At 38.8% G+C, this 20,220-nt stretch overlaps 1 protein-coding gene across 3 annotated transcripts in view; it reads left to right on the forward strand.

Annotated features, from left to right (window-relative positions):
- The window catches only part of LOC145241470 (uncharacterized), a 353,227-nt gene that overhangs the window by 77,368 nt on the left and 255,639 nt on the right, over nt 1-20,220 (forward strand). The window lies entirely within an intron of this gene.

The raw sequence follows: 20,220 nt of genomic DNA on the forward strand, positions 1-20,220 counted from the left end.
CAACCATGGCACCCCGTGGTTACTGCCGCCTTCCCCGACCTCGTTCCCAACCCTTCCATTGAGAGCCGTCGCAGGCCGCGGGGAGAATCTGCTTACATGAAAGAGTGCCGAGCCGCGCTAAAACGGCTACCAAGGTTCAGCGACCTTGTGACTGCTACCCTAAAGGAAATCCACAGGAATCAAGTGAAGAGGGCTGCCGACGACTCGCTATGCACATGTTTGGGTTGGCAGCAGAGTGAGATCCACTCCACGTGGAGCTGGGCGCCAGGTTCGAGTCATCTGAACAATTCGGAGTTCTCTCTGGCCCGAAATGCACTTCCACTCAACAACATACAATGAAGTTCCTGGTTTTTAGAGTTGCCTGATTGTCCCTGTTGTGGGACAACGGCCATAGAAACGACTGATAATACTTTCTTCAATTGCCGCGAACTCCGCCAGTACTGGTGACCAGCCACCTCTTCCCCCACTGTACCACGTGCTCCAGATCAGAAGAGAGAGAATCAGAGAGAACTTTGTCATTTACGGCCTTTGATGTGTTGCCATAGATGGTCGTGTCATCAGCATAGATGTCAACAAATGATTTAAGTATGTGTTTTGGGAGATCATATATGTAGATCAGGAAGAGAGTTGGGCCCAGGATGGACCCCTGAGGGACTCCAGCATTAATACTGTCGGCCTCTGATATCTGCCCATCAACCATTACTCTTATGAACCTATCGGAGAGAAATGATTTAATGAATGAGTAAATATTTCCAGTGATACCGTAGCTGGAAATCTTGTGAAGTAGACCCTTATGCCATACCTTGTCGAAGGCCTTTGATATGTCAAGAGCAATTGCCCTGGAAAGGAACCCTTTGTCAAGAGATTCACTAATCCTGTGGGATATAACCGTCAGCACATCTGCGGTAGATCTTGCAGAGCGGAAACCATATTGTGCGTCACCAGGAAGGTTATTCCTGCTGAGGTGGTTGACTATTTCTCTATTTAATATGGATTCCAGCAACTTACTCATAACACACAGGAGATTTATTTGTCTGTACTGAGAGGGAGATGACTTTTCATCTGAATTCTTAAAGACAGGGCATACTGATGAGGTTTTCCAGGGTGCTGGAAAGCACTTCTCCTTAAGGCAACGCTTGAACAGTTTTGTAAGTATGGGGGCAAGTTCTGGTTGGAGCTTTTTCAGCACTATAACTGGAATGCCGTTAGGGCCAGTTGCTTTACTGGAATCAAGGTTCTTTATTAACTTGGCGACCACACGCACAGATATTTGTATGTTGCATTGTGTGTTGTCTGCTATAGGAGGAAATACAGGAAGTTGGTGGCCTTTGTCGCATAGGGTAGAGTTAGCTGCAGAGTTCTTGGCAAATAGTTTGGCCTTGTCTGATGCTGACGAGATAACCTCAGGTCCATTGATGATAGTTGGGATAGAACGCACGCTTCTGTTCAAGATCCTGTTTGCTATTTGCCAGAACTGGTGGGAACCAAGCCGCTGCTCAGCTACTTTGGATTTAACGTACTGAGCATATAGCTGTCTTGCATTTTTTATTACTCTTTTACATTGGTTGCTGGCAGTCCTGAAAGCAGCTTTAGTCTCAGTATATCTATTACGTTGGTAGCTATGGAAAAAGTGATTTCTGTGCGCGATGGCAGCAGCACATTCAGGGGAGAACCATAGCTGGCTGTTAGGTTTTCTATGCCTACAATTAACATAGCTCAAGGGAAGTTGTGAGGAAAAAGTCTAGAAGGCTTGCATTCTGACTGGTAGTATCAGGCACACGGGTGGGCTCGCGAACAATCTGAGTGAGGTCATGGGCAGTGGCAAAATCATGACAGAACCTCCCCTCGTCATCGGTTTTATTTGAGTGGGTCAGACATTCCACATTATGGACACTGAAGTCACCGCAAATGTGAATGTTAACCGAAGAATGAGCAGACAGGATGTGGTCAATTTTCTCAGATATGCTCTTAAAGATAGTAACCCCACTGTTGTGGGGGCGATAGAGGGCAAATATAAATGCAGTGGTGTAAGCTAGTGCAACCCGGAAGCACATATAAGGTCAAGTAGGGTCTTCTCTGGAGATATCCCTACTACATGGAAAGCCATCTTTGATGTAGGCACATATTCCATGCCCATGGCGATCTTGGGGGTCAGATTTAGATGTTAAGTTGGAGTCTCCTTTAATTATGAACTCATCTAGGGAAATGGTTGGCCCTATGCCAGTCTCACTTAGAAAGAATATGCCTGATTTCGTCTCCTGTAATTGTGTTTCAACCTCTGGAAGGTTAGAACGTAGATCCCCTGATGTTGGAGAAGGAGACGCGGTAGTAGGGGTCTACGTTGGAGGATGGGGTTCCAGGTTTATTCATGTTTTTTTTACGCTTGTATATAAATGCTTTAATTTTCTTTTTGCTTTTGATTTAGGTTTGCTTTTGCGTTGATTTAAAAAAAAAAAAAGAAAAAAAACCTTTCCTGTTTTTGTAAATAAAGTTTTGTAAAACATGCACGCATGTGGGGAATTTTAAATAACTTAGGCCCACAGAGTGAATGATGAGTGATAAACTAGCTTAGGGAAGCGACAAACTGGATGACCCCCGACCCCCATTTCTCTCCGCCGATTCCTTTTTGGCGTCATGCCACATTGTTTAAAGGACCCTCCCCCTCCATTATTTATAACATTTTAATAAAGTATTGTATAAAAAATGGGGGTCCTTGGCAATAAAATAAACAGAAAAAAAAGAGAGTTTCGGCCACGCACCAGCCCTGGTCAGGGGAGTAGGAGGAGGCTCCCAAAGCGGCGACAGACGCTACCAGTCATGTCAACCGAATCCACCAGCGCCAAAGGTTGTCAGCAGCAACGAACTTCAACTTTCAGCGACTTCCAGCTCATTCCCGCAGTCCTTGGTGCCAGATCACCCCAGCGGCTTCCTGCTCATTCCCGTAGCCTTTCCAGCCCTTGGTGCCTTCCAGCTCATTCCCGCAGCCCTTGGTGCCTTCCAGCTTGCTCCTGTAGCCTTCCAGCTCACCCCAGCGGCTTCCTGCTCATTCCCGCAGCCTTTCCAGCCCTTGGTGCCTTCCAGCTCATTCCCGCAGCCCTTGATGCCTTCCGGCTTGCTCCTGCAGCCTTCCAGCTCACCCCAGCGGCTTCCTGCTCATTCCCGCAGCCTTTGCAGTCCTTAGTGCTTTCCAGCTCCTCCTGCAGCTTTCCGGCAACCTTGCTCCTCCGGCCTGCAACCTCGCACCTCTGGTCTGCTACCTCGCTCGCACCTTGTTCCTCCGGTTTGCAACCTCACTCGCACCTGGCTCGCTATCAACCGTCCTTTCCTTAACACTGATCCTCCGTTCTCAGTCTCGTCCGTTTCTTAACACTGATCCTCCGTTCTCAGTGTCGTCCATTCATTAACACTAACCCCTCCGTTCTCAGTGTCGTCCATTCATTAACACTGACCCCTCCGTTCTCTGTGTCATCCGTTCCTTAACATTGACCACCTCATTCTCCGTGTCCACCATCTGCTCCGGATCGCTTTGACGTCCAGCCGATCGTTCCAGACCCAGCTAGCAACCCTGAACCACGCTACGTCTAGAGTACCTATTCTAGACCTCCAGACCTTAGCCTCCATTGACGCGCGACCTTCTGGACGACCAGCATCCAGATCATATGATTTTTTGCTTCCTTTTCAAATAAAGGGCGAACCCTTATCTTTAACCAAATACCCTGTGTCTGTCATTTTTCTTTGCTGTTTATTTTTTGCCCGTGTCTACCTTGTTAGTTGTTGGGTCAATTGTCCCCAGACGACTGGCCCCGCAATAGTCGCATAGGAATTTTTTTTCAAAATTGTTTCTTTTGCCGTTTGAAATAATTTGACATGGTTATATCAAATAATGATTTTCCTCAATATTAAACAAAGATTTTCAACTACGTTGAAGAAATCGTGCCCACGTTATCGAAGACGGAATATATGTTCTTCCTTTCGATAATTTTTCATTCAACACAGCATTGACGTTACAAGAAAAATAAGCTTTTAAAATAACAAGAATTTGCTTTGTGTCTGTTGGGAATATAAATATTGTTTGTTTATATTTTGTTATTTAGTTGTTGAAACAGCGGAAAGTACTTTTCTCGGATTATATTTTATTGTTTTTATTGATTGGTAAAACGATATTTTCGGATTAGTTTGAAAAACAGTTGGGCTTTTTTTCTGTATGTCCTACTTTTTTCTTTTTTTTATTGTTTTTCAATGTTTGGATTTCTATTCTCGAATAGAAAATATATGCGATCTTGCGTATTTTTTTAAAAATAAATTATCTTTTAATGTTCTTTTAACGCCCCTACTTTATTAATTATATCAAGTTGGTTTGCTCTCTTTCTCTCTCTCTCTCTCTCTCTCTCTCTCTCTCTCTCTCTCTGTCCTGAGCACACACCCCAAACACATGGCTCTGTAGAATGGAAACTTTACTGCGTTGAAGGCAGCGTCTTGGAAAAGTAGAAGAGAAAAAAAATGAATATCTTAATAGAAGCTAGAAAGGTAAATATTGAAATGTATCTATTTATTTTATTTTTTATTTTCTTGCTGACCAATTGAACGATATATTCAATGCCCCTACTACCATGTCTCCTTCTCCAATATCAGGGGGTCTACGTCCCAACCTTCTAGAGGTTCAAACTCTACTACAGGATACTAAACCAGACCTATTATTCCTAAGCGAAACTGGCATTGGACCGACTATTTCCCTAGATGAGTTCGTAGTTAAAGGATGCTCTAACTTAACTTCTAAATCCGACCCACGTCCTGTCTGCCTATCCTTCAGCAAACATTCACGTCTGTGGAGACTTCAATGTTCACAATGTTGAATGGTTAACCCACTCAAACAAGACCGATGGCGAGGGGGGGTTCTGTAACGATTTCTCCATTACTTATGACCTCACTCAGGTTGTTCACGAACCCACCTCTGTGCCCAATACTGACAGCCAGTATGCAAGTCTCCTAGATCTTTTTCTCACAACTTGCCCTGAGCTATGTTCATCTTCTTTTCTGTCTCCACTTGGATCTTCCGACCACTCTGTTGTATCAGTTAAGATAAAAACGAAATGTAATAAGTCTTCAGATGTATCTCTCCATCGTACAGTATATCGATACTCTATGGCTGACTGGGATAGCTTCCATACATTTATGTCAGATCTTCCTCTGCGTTGCATATTTAAAAGGATGTGTCCTCTATAGTATCAGACCTGACGGAATGGTTAATTGTAGGTACAGACCGTTTCATACCCTCGAAAAAGTCCCAGCAAAAACCTAACAGCCAGTCGGGGTTCTCTCCAGAACATGGCTCTGCGATTGCGTACAGAAATCACTTTTTCCATTGCTTCCAACGTAATAGATGTGACCGTTGAAACCGAACCTTACAGCAGCTATAATGCTGTAAGATATAAGTTTTGTAGGTGTGCTTTGGCAAAACTGCTTTCCTAGTGCCCAGGATATCGGAACATTTAATATTGTTGATGCAAAAAGAGGCACACTAAACATGGCCAAGACATCTGAGTGCATAAGACATCTGAGTGCATAAAACATCTGAGTGCATGAAACATCTGAGTGCATAAGACATCTGAGCGCATAAAACATCTGAGTGCATAAAACATCTGAGTGCATAAGACATCTGAGTGCATAAAACATCTGAGTACATAATCAATCTGAGTGCATAAGACATCTGAGTGCATAAAACATCTGAGTGCATAAGACATCTGCGTGCATAAAACATCTGAGCGCATAACAAAATCTGAGTGCATAAGACATCTGAGCGCATAAAACATCTGAGTGCATAAAACATCTGAGTGCATAAAACATCTGAGTGCATAAAACATCTGAGTACATAAGACATCTGAGTGCATAAAAAATCTAAGTGCATAAAACATCTGAGTGCATTAAAAAATCTGAGTGCGTAAGACATCTGAGTGCATAAGACATCTGAGTGCATGAGACATCTGAGTGCATAAAAGATCTGAGTGCATAACAAAATCTGAGTGCATAAGACATCTGAGCGCATAAAACATCTGAGTGCATAAAACATCTGAGTGCATAAAAAATCTGAGTGCATAAAACATCTGAGTGCATAAGACATCTGAGTGCATAAAAAATCTGAGTGCATAAAACATCTGAGTGCATTAAAAAATCTGAGTGCGTAAGACATCTGAGTGCATAAGACATCTGAGTGCATGAGACATCTGAGTGCATAAAAGATCTGAGTGCATAAAACATCTGAGTGCATAAGACATCTGAGTGCATAAAACATCTGAGTGCATAAAACATCTGAGTGCATAAAAAAATCTGAGTGCATAAGACATCTGAGTGCATAAAACATCTGAGTGCATAAGACATCTGAGTGCATAAAACATCTGAGTGCATAAGACATCTGGGTGCATAAGACATCTGAGTGTATAAAACATCTAAGTGCATAAAACATCTGAGTGCATAAAACATCTGAGTGCATAAGACACCTGAGTGCATAAAACATCTGAGTGCATAAGATATCTGAGTGCAAAAAACATCTGAGTGCATAAAACATCTGAGTGCATAAGACATCTGAGTGCATAAAACATCTGAGTGCATAAGACATCTGAGTGCATAAAACATCTGATTGAATAAAACATCTGAGTGCATAAGACATCTGAGTGCATAAGACATCTGAGTTCATAAAACATCTGAGTGCATAAAACATCTGAGCGCATAAAACATCTGAGTGCATAAAACATCTGAGTGCATAAAAAATCTGAGTGCATAAAACATCTGAGTGCATAAAACATCTGAGTGCATAAAACATCTGAGTGCATAAAAAATCTGAGTGCATAAAACATCTGAGTGCATTAAAAAATCTGAGTGCGTAAGACATCTGAGTGCATAAGACATCTGAGTGCATAAGACATCTGAGTGCATAAAACATCTGAGTGCATAAAACATCTGAGTGCACAAAAAAAATCTGAATGCATAAGACATCTGAGTGCATAAAACATCTGAGTGCATAAGACATCTGAGTGCATAAAACATCTGAGTGCATAAAACATCTGAGTGCATAACACATCTGAGTGCATAAAACATCTGAGTGCATAAAACATCTGAGTGCATAAGACATCTGAGTGCATAAAACATCTGAGTGCATAAGACATCTGAGTGCATAAGACATCTGAGTGCATAAAACATCTGAGTCCATGAAACATCTAAGTGCATAAAAGTCTGAGTGCATAAGACATCTGAGTGCATAAAACATCTGAGTGCATAAAACATCTGAGTGCATGAAACATCTGAGTGCATAAGACATCTGAGCGCATAAAACATCTGAGTGCATAAAACATCTGAGTGCATAAGACATCTGAGTGCATAAAAAATCTGAGTGCATAAGACATCTGAGTGCATAAAACATCTGAGTGCATAAAACATCTGAGTGCATAAAACATCTGAGCGCATAAAAAAATCTGAGTGCATAAGACATCTGAGCGCATAAAACATCTGAGTGCATAAAACATCTGAGTGCATAAAACATCTGAGTGCATAAGACATCTGAGTGCATAAAACATCTGAGTGCATAAGACATCTGAGTGCATAAAACATCTGAGAGCATAAAACATCAGAGTGCATAAGACATCTAAGTGCATAAAACATCTGAGTGCATAAAACATCTGAGTGCATAAAACATCTGAGTGCATACAAAATCTGAGTGCATAAAACATCTGAGTGCATTAAAAAATCTGAGTGCGTAAGACATCTGAGTGCATAAGACATCTGAGTGCATAAGACATCTCAGTGCATAAAACATCTGAGTGCATAAAACATCTGAGTGCATAAAAAAATCTGAGTGCATAAGACATCTGAGTGCATAAAACATCTGAGTGCATAAGAAATCTGAGTGCATAAGACATCTGAGTGCATAAAACATCTGAGTGCATAAAAAATCTGAGTGCATAAAACATCTGAGTGCATAAGACATCTGAGTGCATAAAACATCTGAGTGCATAAGACATCTGAGTGCATAAAACATCTGAGTGCATAAAACATCTGAGTGCATAAGACATCTGAGTGCATAAAACATCTGAGTGCATAAAACATCTGAGTGCATAAAAACTCCTGAATGCATAAGACATCTGAGTGCATAAAACATCTGAGTGCATAAAACATCTGAGTGCATAAGACATCTGAGTGCATAAAACATCTGAGTCCATGAAACATCTAAGTGCATAAAAATCTGAGTGCATAAGACATCTGAGTGCATAAAACATCTGAGTGCATAAGACATCTGAGTGCATAAGACATCTGAGTGCATAAGACATCTGAGTGCATAAAACATCTGAGTCCATGAAACATCTAAGTGCATAAAAATCTGAGTGCATAAGACATCTGAGTGCATAAAACATCTGATTGCATAAAACATCTGAGTGCATAAAACATCTGAGTGCATGAAACATCTGAGTGCATAAGACATCTGAGCGCATAAAACATCTGAGTGCATAAAACATCTGAGTTCATAAGACATCTGAGTGCATAAAAAATCTGAGTGCATAAGACATCTGAGTGCATAAAACATCTGAGTGCATAAAACATCTGAGCGCATAAAAAATCTGAGTGCATAAGACATCTGAGCGCATAAAAAATCTGAGTGCATAAAAAAATCTGAGTGCATAAAACAACTGAGGCATAAAAAATCTGAGTGCATAAAACATCTGAGTGCATTAAAAAATCTGAGTGCGTAAGACATCTGAGTGCATAAGACATCTGAGTGCATAAAACATCTGAGTGCATAAAACATCTGAGTGTATAAAACATCTGAGTGCATAAGACATCTGAGTGCATAAAACATCTGAGTGCATAAGACATCTGAGTGCATAAAACATCTGAGAGCATAAAACATCTGAGTGCATAAGACATCTAAGTGCATAAAACATCTGAGTGCATAAAACATCTGAGTGCATAAAACATCTGAGTGCATAAGACATCTGAGTGCATAAAACATCTGAGTGCATAAAACATCTGAGTGCCTAAGACATCTGAGTGCATAAAGCATCTGAGTTCATAAAACATCTGAGTGCATAAAACATCTGAGTGCATAAAATATCTGAGTACATAAGACATCTGAGTGCATAAGACATCTGAGTGCATAAAACATCTGACTGCATAAAACATCTGAGTGCATAAAACATCTGAGTGCATAAGAAATCTGAGTGCATAAGACAACTGAGTGCATAAAACATCTGAGTGCATAAAAAATCCGAGTGCATAAGACATCTGAGTGCATAAGACATCTGAGTGCATAAAACATCGGAGTGCATAAGACATCTGAGTGCATAAAACATCTGAGTGCATAAAACATCTGAGTCTATAAGACATCTGAGTGCATAAAACATCTCAGTGCATAAAACATCTGAGTGCATAAGACATCTAAGTGCATAAAACATCTGAGGGCATAAAACATCTGAGTGCATAAGACATCTGAGTGCATAAAACATCTGAGTGCATAAGACATCTGAGTGCATAAAACATCTGAGTGCATAAAACATCTGAGTGCATAAGACATCTGAGTGCATAAAACATCTGAGTGCATAAAACATATGAGCGCATAAAAAATCTGAGAGCATAAAACATCTGAGTGCATAAGACATCTAAGTGCATAAGACATCTTAGTGCATAAAACATCTGAGTGCATAAAACATCTGAGTGCATAAAACATCTGAGTGCATAAGACATCTGATTGCATAAAACATCTGAGTGCATAAGACATCTGAGTGCATAAAACATCTGAGTGCATAAAACATCTGAGTGCATAAGACATCTCAGTGCATAAGACATCTGTCTGCATAAAACATCTGAGTGCATAAAACATCTGAGTGCATAAAACATCTGAGTGCATAAAACATCTGATTGCATAAGACATCTGAGTGCATAAAACATCATAGTGCATAAAACATCTGAGTGCACAAAACATCTGGGTGCATAAGACATCTGAGTGCATAAGAAATCTGAGTGCGTAACACATCTGAGTGCATAAAACATCTGAGTGCATAAAACATCTGAGTGCATAAGACATCTGAGTGCATAAAACATCTGAGTGCATAAAACATCTGAGTGCATAAGACATCTGAGTGCATAAAACATCTGAGTGCATAAGACATCTGAGTGCATAAAAACATCTGAGTGCATAAAAAATCTGAGTGCATAAAACATCTGAGTGCATTAAAAAATCTGAGTGCATTAAAAAATCTGAGTGCGTAAGACATCTGAGTGCATAAGACATCTGAGTGCATAAGACATCTCAGTGCATAAAACATCTGAGTGCATAAAACATCTGAGTGCATAAAAAAATCTGAGTGCATAAAACATCTGAGTGCATAAAACATCTGAGTGCATAAAACATCTGAGTGCATAAAACATCTGAGTGCATAAAAACTCCTGAATGCATAAGACATCTGAGTGCATAAAACATCTGAGTGCATAAAACATCTGAGTGCATAAGACATCTGAGTGCATAAAACATCTGAGTCCATGAAACATCTAAGTGCATAAAAATCTGACTGCATAAGACATCTGAGTGCATAAAACATCTGAGTGCATAAGCCATCTGAGTGCATAAAACATCTGAGTGCATAAGACATCTGAGTGCATAAAACATCTGAGTCCATGAAACATCTAAGTGCATAAAAATCTGACTGCATAAGACATCTGAGTGCATAAAACATCTGAGTGCATAAGACATCTGAGTGCATAAAACATCTGAGTGCATAAAACATATGAGCGCATAAAAAATCTGAGAGCATAAAACATCTGAGTGCATAAGACATCTAAGTGCATAAGACATCTTAGTGCATAAAACATCTGAGTGCATAAAACATCTGAGTGCATAAAACATCTGAGTGCATAAGACATCTGATTGCATAAAACATCTGAGTGCATAAGACATCTGAGTGCATAAAACATCTGAGTGCATAAAACATCTGAGTGCATAAGACATCTCAGTGCATAAGACATCTGTCTGCATAAAACATCTGAGTGCATAAAACATCTGAGTGCATAAAACATCTGAGTGCATAAAACATCTGATTGCATAAGACATCTGAGTGCATAAAACATCATAGTGCATAAAACATCTGAGTGCACAAAACATCTGGGTGCATAAGACATCTGAGTGCATAAGACATCTGAGTGCGTAACACATCTGAGTGCATAAAACATCTGAGTGCATAAAACATCTGAGTGCATAAGACATCTGAGTGCATAAAACATCTGAGTGCATAAAACATCTGAGTGCATAAGACATCTGAGTGCATAAAACATCTGAGTGCATAAGACATCTGAGTGCATAAAAACATCTGAGTGCATAAAACATCTGAGTGCATAAGACATCTAAGTGCATAAAACATGTTCGTGCGTACGACATCTAAGTGCATAAAACATCTGAGTGCATAAAACATCTGAGTGCATAAAACATCTGAGTGCATAAAACATCTTAGTGCATAAGACATCTGAGTGCATAAAACATCTGAGTGCATAAAACATCTGAGTGCATAAAACATCTGAGGACATAAGACATCTGAGTGCATAAGACATCTGAGTGCATAAGACATCTGAGTGCATAAGACATCTGAGTGCATAAAACATCTGAGTGCATAAGATATCTGAGTGCATAAAAAATCTGTGTGCATAAGACATCTGAGTGCATAAGACATCTGAGTGCATAAAACATCTGAGTCTATAAGACATCTGAGTGCATAAGACATCTGAGTGCATAAAACATCTGAGTGCATAAAACATCTGAGTGCATAAAACATCTGAGTGCATTAGACATCTGAGTGCATAAAACATCTGAGTGCATAAGACATCTTAGTGCATAAGACATCTGAGTGCATAAGACATCTGAGTGCATAAGACATCTGAGTGCATAAAACATCTGAGTGCATAAGACATCTGAGTGCATAAGACATCTGAGTGCATAAAACATCTGAGTGCATAAAACATCTGAGTGCATAAAACATCTGAGTGCATAAAACATCTGATTGCATAAGACATCTGAGTGCATAAAACATCATAGTGCATAAAACATCTGAGTGCACAAAACATCTGGGTGCATAAGACATCTGAGTGCATAAGAAATCTGAGTGCGTAACACATCTGAGTGCATAAAACATCTGAGTGCATAAAACATCTGAGTGCATAAGACATCTGAGTGCATAAAACATCTGAGTGCATAAAACATCTGAGTGCATAAGACATCTGAGTGCATAAAACATCTGAGTGCATAAGACATCTGAGTGCATAAAAACATCTGAGTGCATAAAAAATCTGAGTGCATAAAACATCTGAGTGCATTAAAAAATCTGAGTGCGTAAGACATCTGAGTGCATAAGACATCTGAGTGCATAAGACATCTCAGTGCATAAAACATCTGAGTGCATAAAACATCTGAGTGCATAAAAAAATCTGAGTGCATAAAACATCTGAGTGCATAAAACATCTGAGTGCATAAAACATCTGAGTGCATAAAACATCTGAGTGCATAAAAACTCCTGAATGCATAAGACATCTGAGTGCATAAAACATCTGAGTGCATAAAACATCTGAGTGCATAAGACATCTGAGTGCATAAAACATCTGAGTCCATGAAACATCTAAGTGCATAAAAATCTGACTGCATAAGACATCTGAGTGCATAAAACATCTGAGTGCATAAGCCATCTGAGTGCATAAAACATCTGAGTGCATAAGACATCTGAGTGCATAAAACATCTGAGTCCATGAAACATCTAAGTGCATAAAAATCTGACTGCATAAGACATCTGAGTGCATAAAACATCTGAGTGCATAAGACATCTGAGTGCATAAAACATCTGAGTGCATAAAACATATGAGCGCATAAAAAATCTGAGAGCATAAAACATCTGAGTGCATAAGACATCTAAGTGCATAAGACATCTTAGTGCATAAAACATCTGAGTGCATAAAACATCTGAGTGCATAAAACATCTGAGTGCATAAGACATCTGATTGCATAAAACATCTGAGTGCATAAGACATCTGAGTGCATAAAACATCTGAGTGCATAAAACATCTGAGTGCATAAGACATCTCAGTGCATAAGACATCTGTCTGCATAAAACATCTGAGTGCATAAAACATCTGAGTGCATAAAACATCTGAGTGCATAAAACATCTGATTGCATAAGACATCTGAGTGCATAAAACATCATAGTGCATAAAACATCTGAGTGCACAAAACATCTGGGTGCATAAGACATCTGAGTGCATAAGACATCTGAGTGCGTAACACATCTGAGTGCATAAAACATCTGAGTGCATAAAACATCTGAGTGCATAAGACATCTGAGTGCATAAAACATCTGAGTGCATAAAACATCTGAGTGCATAAGACATCTGAGTGCATAAAACATCTGAGTGCATAAGACATCTGAGTGCATAAAAACATCTGAGTGCATAAAAAATCTGAGTGCATAAAACATCTGAGTGCATTAAAAAATCTGAGTGCATTAAAAAATCTGAGTGCGTAAGACATCTGAGTGCATAAGACATCTGAGTGCATAAGACATCTCAGTGCATAAAACATCTGAGTGCATAAAACATCTGGGTGCATAAAAAAATCTGAGTGCATAAGACATCTGAGTGCATAAAACATCTGAGTGCATAAAACATCTGAGTGCATAAAACATCTGAGTGCATAAAAACTCCTGAATGCATAAGACATCTGAGTGCATAAAACATCTGAGTGCATAAAACATCTGAGTGCATAAGACATCTGAGTGCATAAAACATCTGAGTCCATGAAACATCTAAGTGCATAAAAATCTAACTGCATAAGACATCTGAGTGCATAAAACATCTGAGTGCATAAGACATCTGAGTGCATAAAACATCTGAGTGCATAAGACATCTGAGTGCATAAAACATCTGAGTCCATGAAACATCTAAGTGCATAAAAATCTGAGTGCATAAGACATCTGAGTGCATAAAACATCTGAGTGCATAAAACATCTGAGTGCATGAAACATCTGAGTGCATAAGACATCTGAGCGCATAAAACATCTGAGTGCATAAAACATCTGAGTTCATAAGACATCTGAGTGCATAAAAAATCTGAGTGCATAAGACATCTGAGTGCATAAAACATCTGAGTGCATAAAACATCTGAGCGCATAAAAAAATCTGAGTGCATAAGACATCTGAGCGCATAAAACATCTGAGTGCATAAAAAATCTGAGTGCATAAAACATCTGAGGCATAAAATATCTGAGTGCATAAAACATCTGAGTGCATTAAAAAATCTGAGTGCGTAAGACATCTGAGTGCATAAGACATCTGAGTGCATAAAACATCTGAGTGCATAAGACATCTGAGTGCATAAAACATCTGAGTGTATAAAACATCTGAGTGCATAAGACATCTGAGTGCATAAAACATCTGAGTGCATAAGACATCTGAGTGCATAAAACATCTGAGAGCATAAAACATCTGAGTGCATAAGACATCTAAGTGCATAAAACATCTGAGTGCATAAAACATCTGAGTGCATAAAACATCTGAGTGCATAAGACAACTGAGTGCATAAAACATCTGAGTGCATAAAACATCTGAGTGCATAAAACATCTGAGTGCCTAAGACGTCTGAGTACATAAAGCATCTGAGTGCATAAAACATCTGAGTGCATAAAACATCTGAGTGCATAAAACATCTGAGTACATAAGACATCTGAGTGCATAAGACATCTGAGTGCATAAAACATCTGACTGCATAAAACATCTGAGTGCATAAAACATCTGAGTGCATAAGAAATCTGAGTGCATAAGACAACTGAGTGCATAAAACATCTGAGTGCATAAAAAATCCGAGTGCATAAGACATCTGAGTGCATAAAACATCTTAGTGCGTACGACATCAGAGTGCATAAAACATCTGAGTGCATAAAACATCTGAGTGCATAAGACATCTGAGTGCATAAGACATCTGAGTGTATAAAACATCTAAGTGCATAAAACATCTGAGTGCATAAGACATCTGAGTGCATAAAATATCCGAGTGCATAAAACATTTGATTGCATAAAACATCTGAGTGCATAAGACATCTGAGTGCCTAAGACATCTGAGTGCATAAAACATCTGAGAGCATAAAACATCTGAGTGCATAAGACATCTGAGCGCATAAAAAATCTGAGAGCATAAAACATCTGAGTGCATAAGACATCTAAGTGCATAAAACATCTGAGTGCATAAAACATCTGAGTGCATCACACATCTGAGTGCATAAAACATCTGTGTGCATAAAACATCTGAGTGCATAAGACATCTGAGTGCATAAAACATCTGAGTGCATAAGACATCTGAGTGCATAAGACATCTGAGTGCATAAAACATCGGAGTGCATAAGACATCTGAGTGCATAAAACATCTGAGTGCATAAAACATCTGAGTCTATAAGACATCTGAGTGCATAAAACATCTCAGTGCATAAAACATCTGAGTGCATAAGACATCTAAGTGCATAAAACATCTGAGGGCATAAAACATCTGAGTGCATAAGACATCTGAGTGCATAAAACATCTGAGTGCATAAGACATCTGAGTGCACAAAACATCTGAGTGCATAAGACATCTGAGTACATAAAACATCTGAGTGCATAAAACATCTGAGTGCATAAGACATCTGAGTGCATAAAACATCTGAGTGCATAAAACATATGAGTGCATAAGAAATCTTAGTGCATAAAACATCTGAGTGCATAAGACATATGAGTGCATAAGACATCTTAGTGCATAAAACATCTGAGTGCATAAAAAATCTGAGTGCATAAGACATCTGAGTGCATAAGACATCTGAGTGCATAAAACATCTGAGTGCATAAGACATCTGAGTGCATAAAACATCTCAGTGCATAAAACATCTGAGTGCATAAGACATCTGAGTGCATAAAACATCTGAGTGCATAAAACATCTGAGTGCATAAAACATATGAGTGCATAAAACATCTGAGTGCATAAAACATCTGATTGCATAAGACATCTGAGTGCATAAAACATCATAGTGCATAAAACATCTGAGTGCACAAAACATCTGGGTGCATAAGACATCTGAGTGCATAAGACATCTGAGTGCATAACACATCTGAGTGCATAAGACATCTGAGTGCATAAAACATCTGAGTGCATAAGACATCTGAGTGCATAAAACATCTGAGTGCATAAAACATCTGAGTGCATAAAACATCTGAGTGCATAAGACATCTGAGTGCATAAAACATCTGAGTGCATAAGACATCTGAGTGCATAAAACATCTGAGTGCATAAAACATCTGAGTGCATAAGACATCCGAGTGAATAAAACATCTGAGTGCATAAAACATCTGAGTGCATAAAACATCTGAGTGCATACGACATCTGAGTGCATAAGACATCTGAGTTCATAAGACATCTGAGTGCATAAAACATCTGAGTGCATAAAACATCTGAGTGCATAAGACATCTAAGTGCATAAAACATCTTCGTGCGTACGACATCTAAGTGCATAAAACATCTGAGTGCATAAAACATCTGAGTGCATAAAACATCTGAGTGCATAAAACATCTTAGTGCATAAGACATCTGAGTGCATAAAACATCTGAGTGCATAAAACATCTGAGTGCATAAAACATCCGAGTGCATAAGACATCTGAGTGCATAAGACATCTGAGTTCATAAGACATCTGAGTGCATAAAACATCTGAGTGCATAAGACATCTGAGTGCATAAAACATCTGAGTGCATAAGACATCTGAGTGCATACAACATCTGAGTGCATAAGACATCTGAGTGCATAAGACATCTGAGTGCATAAAACATCTGAGTGCATAAGACATCTGAGTGCATAAAACATCTGAGTGCATAAGACATCTGAGTGCATAAAACATCTGAGTGCATAAAACATCTGAGTGCATTAAAAAATCTTAGTGCGTAAGACATCTGAGTGCATACGACATCTGAGTGCATAAAACATCTGAGTGCATAAAACATCTGAGTGCATAAAACATCTGAGGACATAAGACATCTGAGTGCATAAGACATCTGAGTGCATAAGACATCTGAGTGCATAAGACATCTGAGTGCATAAAACATCTGAGTGCATAAGATATCTGAGTGCATAAAAAATCTGTGTGCATAAGACATCTGAGTGCATAAGACATCTGAGTGCATAAAACATCTGAGTCTATAAGACATCTGAGTGCATAAGACATCTGAGTGCATAAAACATCTGAGTGCATAAAACATCTGAGTGCATAAGACATCTGAGTGCATAAAACATCTGAGTGCATAAGACATCTGAGTGCATAAGACATCTTAGTGCATAAGACATCTGAGTGCATAAGACATCTGAGTGCATAAGACATCTGAGTGCATAAAACATCTGAGTGCATAAGACATCTGAGTGCATAAGACATCTGAGTGCATAAAACATCTGAGTGCATAAAACATCTGAGTGTATAAGACATCTGAGTGCATACGACATCTGAGTGCATAAAACATCTGAGTGCATAAAACATCGGAGTGCATAAAACATCTCTGAGTGCATAAGACATCTGTTATTTCATTAATTTTTTGGTTATCTTTTCTTCCAGTTTGTAGTTGCATACCCATTTGATCATGGTATTATCATTATGCCAAAATCAAAAGTGTCTATGAACCTTGACTCGCGGCTGTACAAGATGTCAGAGTCAACATCAGCTGGAAAGACTTTGTTCTAAATCTCACAGAAATTGTGCATATTAAGAATTGGCCCATGCAACACAACAGCAAGCAATAATGGTGCATTCCCAATCACCCTCAGCATCTAACATGTCAACCAAATAACAGAAGGTGGCATTAATATTATTTAGGCTACCATCTACACCCACATGAGCCTCAGCTCAACTATTTGATTAAGCAGGCAACCACCTCTTAATAAACCTATTACACTTCTTGGTGTTCCATAGTTTGCACTGAGAGTATACCTCTGCAAAAGACATCACAGGGAAACTTACCAGAGTTTTTAAGGAGGTTGAAACTTATACCAGAATTCTTCATGTTTATCCTAAAATCTTTCTTCTCTATACTATCTCTATTTCTGTGCTACAACCGATATTTCCGAGAAATGAATGAATTAATCATGTGTCAGGCAAATTTCTTTCTTTCGGTAATTGCCCGATTTCAGTTGACTCTGACGGACAGTTTTTTCAAATGAAAATTATACTTTCTTTAAAAAAATTTTACACAAGAATCACTGTTTATCAAGGTCCGGAGGCCACTCGAGGATAAGGGTTAATAGGTAGGCATTAGTTAATGTGATTATAATATAGTAAGCATAAGTATTAGAAATGTAAATTGGATTACTTAGGGGGGCGGTTCATCAAGAACTTGTTTATGTTGGACTTGAAGACAATCATATTGTAGTCAGTTGGAAAGCAGTTCCACAGGTGTGCAGTTCTAAGAAAGAAGCTTTGTTCATGGAATCTACGTTTAGGTTTAGGCACAGATAAAGAGTGTGGGAAATTATTGATAGTGGTTTTGGCTAGACGAGTGTTTTTCATGAAAGTTTGGTGAGGAGGTGACCATAGATTGAAGCTCAGCTGAGTACTTGGCATGGAAATAGCGATAACGCAGAGACAAACTTTCAACGTCTCTTCTGTGGGAAAGAGGTTGCAGGGAAGAAAAAAAGGGCATTCCCCACTAAGCTACGAAGTCTATTTTGAACTCTGTCAAAGCAGGATAAGCTGCTTCTAGTAACTCCTGCCCAGATGTAGCAACAATACTCCATCATTGGCCATACCTGGCTTTTATATAGGTAGAGAATTGCATCAGGAGTGAGATATCTACTGGAGCGGTAGAAAGATCCTACCATTTTTCCAGCGGCCTTGGCAACGGATTTGATATATGTGTTCCATTTCAGATCGGGAGTAAAGGTCAAGCCCAGAAGCTTGTCAAAATATGATGCCTCCCAAAAACGAGAGATATTCATTTCAATTGATGTCAGATGGGCATCAATCAGATCGTTGATGATGTAAAGATAGAAGCTTTGTTTTAGATGCATTAAAAGTAACCAGCCACGTCGTTTATCATTGTACATCGTGCTCAGAGGAGAGAGAATCGGAGAGAACTTGGTCGTTTACACTCTTTGATGTGCTATCATAAATGTTTACGAATGATGTAAGGATGTGATTTGGAAGATCATTAATGTAGATCAGGAAGAGAGTTGGGCCTAGGATGGACCCCTGAGGGAATCCAGCATTAATACTTCATACTTCATCAACCACTAGTCTAATGAACCAATCAGAGAGAAATGATTTAATAATTGAGAAGACATTTTCAGCTGCACTACAACCGACATTTCTTTAGCATATTCCAGTAGGTTATGCAAACCACTGGAAGCTGCTGAACAAAAAAATTGATGATATTTTGGACAAATCAAATAACATTTAGATAAAGAAGAAAACAATCATCGTCTAATAATTTTAATTAAAAATAATTTTATTACAAAAAACATGAAAAAATATGTATTTTTAAGAAACTTTAAAATTAAGGAAAAAATCAAATCAAGAAAAAACGGTTGTTATATGGTAAATTGCATGATAAAATATTTATTTTTAACAACAATGCAACAATTAATAGCAATTATTTTTAATGATTTTTTCTTGTCCACTCTGTTTTACCCTACCAACTATGTTAGGATTATGATTAGATTAGGTTGTTTTTGTTGTTTGGGGGGATTTCTATTTTCAAATTTTCTGTTGCATTAAAGTTAATTTCTAGCATTGGAAAACAGAAAAATGCTTGAGTGACAAAGTCATTAATGAAAACATCAAAACAAGAAATAAACATTTTAAATATTAATTCCAATGACTAAAGATTTAAGATTGAATTTGTGAAAAGCATAACATTTTTTTTGCGATTGCCAGTTGTTGCGATCTAATTGGCAAAGCATTTCAGTACTTTCCCACATGTTTTAGTACGATCTATAAACTGCAGAAATACCAAGAAGAGGGCTGATCACTGAGCTATGATGAACCCCAACACCCACTCCAAACTCGTCACTTAACACAATTTTGAGCATTTGCAAACGGATAGTCTACTTTTCCTCATCAAGCATATAATTGCCCACCAAAGCATTTTTCTATGCACATAGCTAAATGACTTTTCAAGATAAACGAATGCTATGTAGGAAGGCCAT

The sequence above is a fragment of the Euprymna scolopes genome, chromosome 20 (assembly GCF_053919585.1).
Source record: "Euprymna scolopes isolate OS-2025 chromosome 20, ASM5391958v1, whole genome shotgun sequence".
NCBI classification, from domain to species: domain Eukaryota; kingdom Metazoa; phylum Mollusca; class Cephalopoda; order Sepiida; family Sepiolidae; genus Euprymna; species Euprymna scolopes.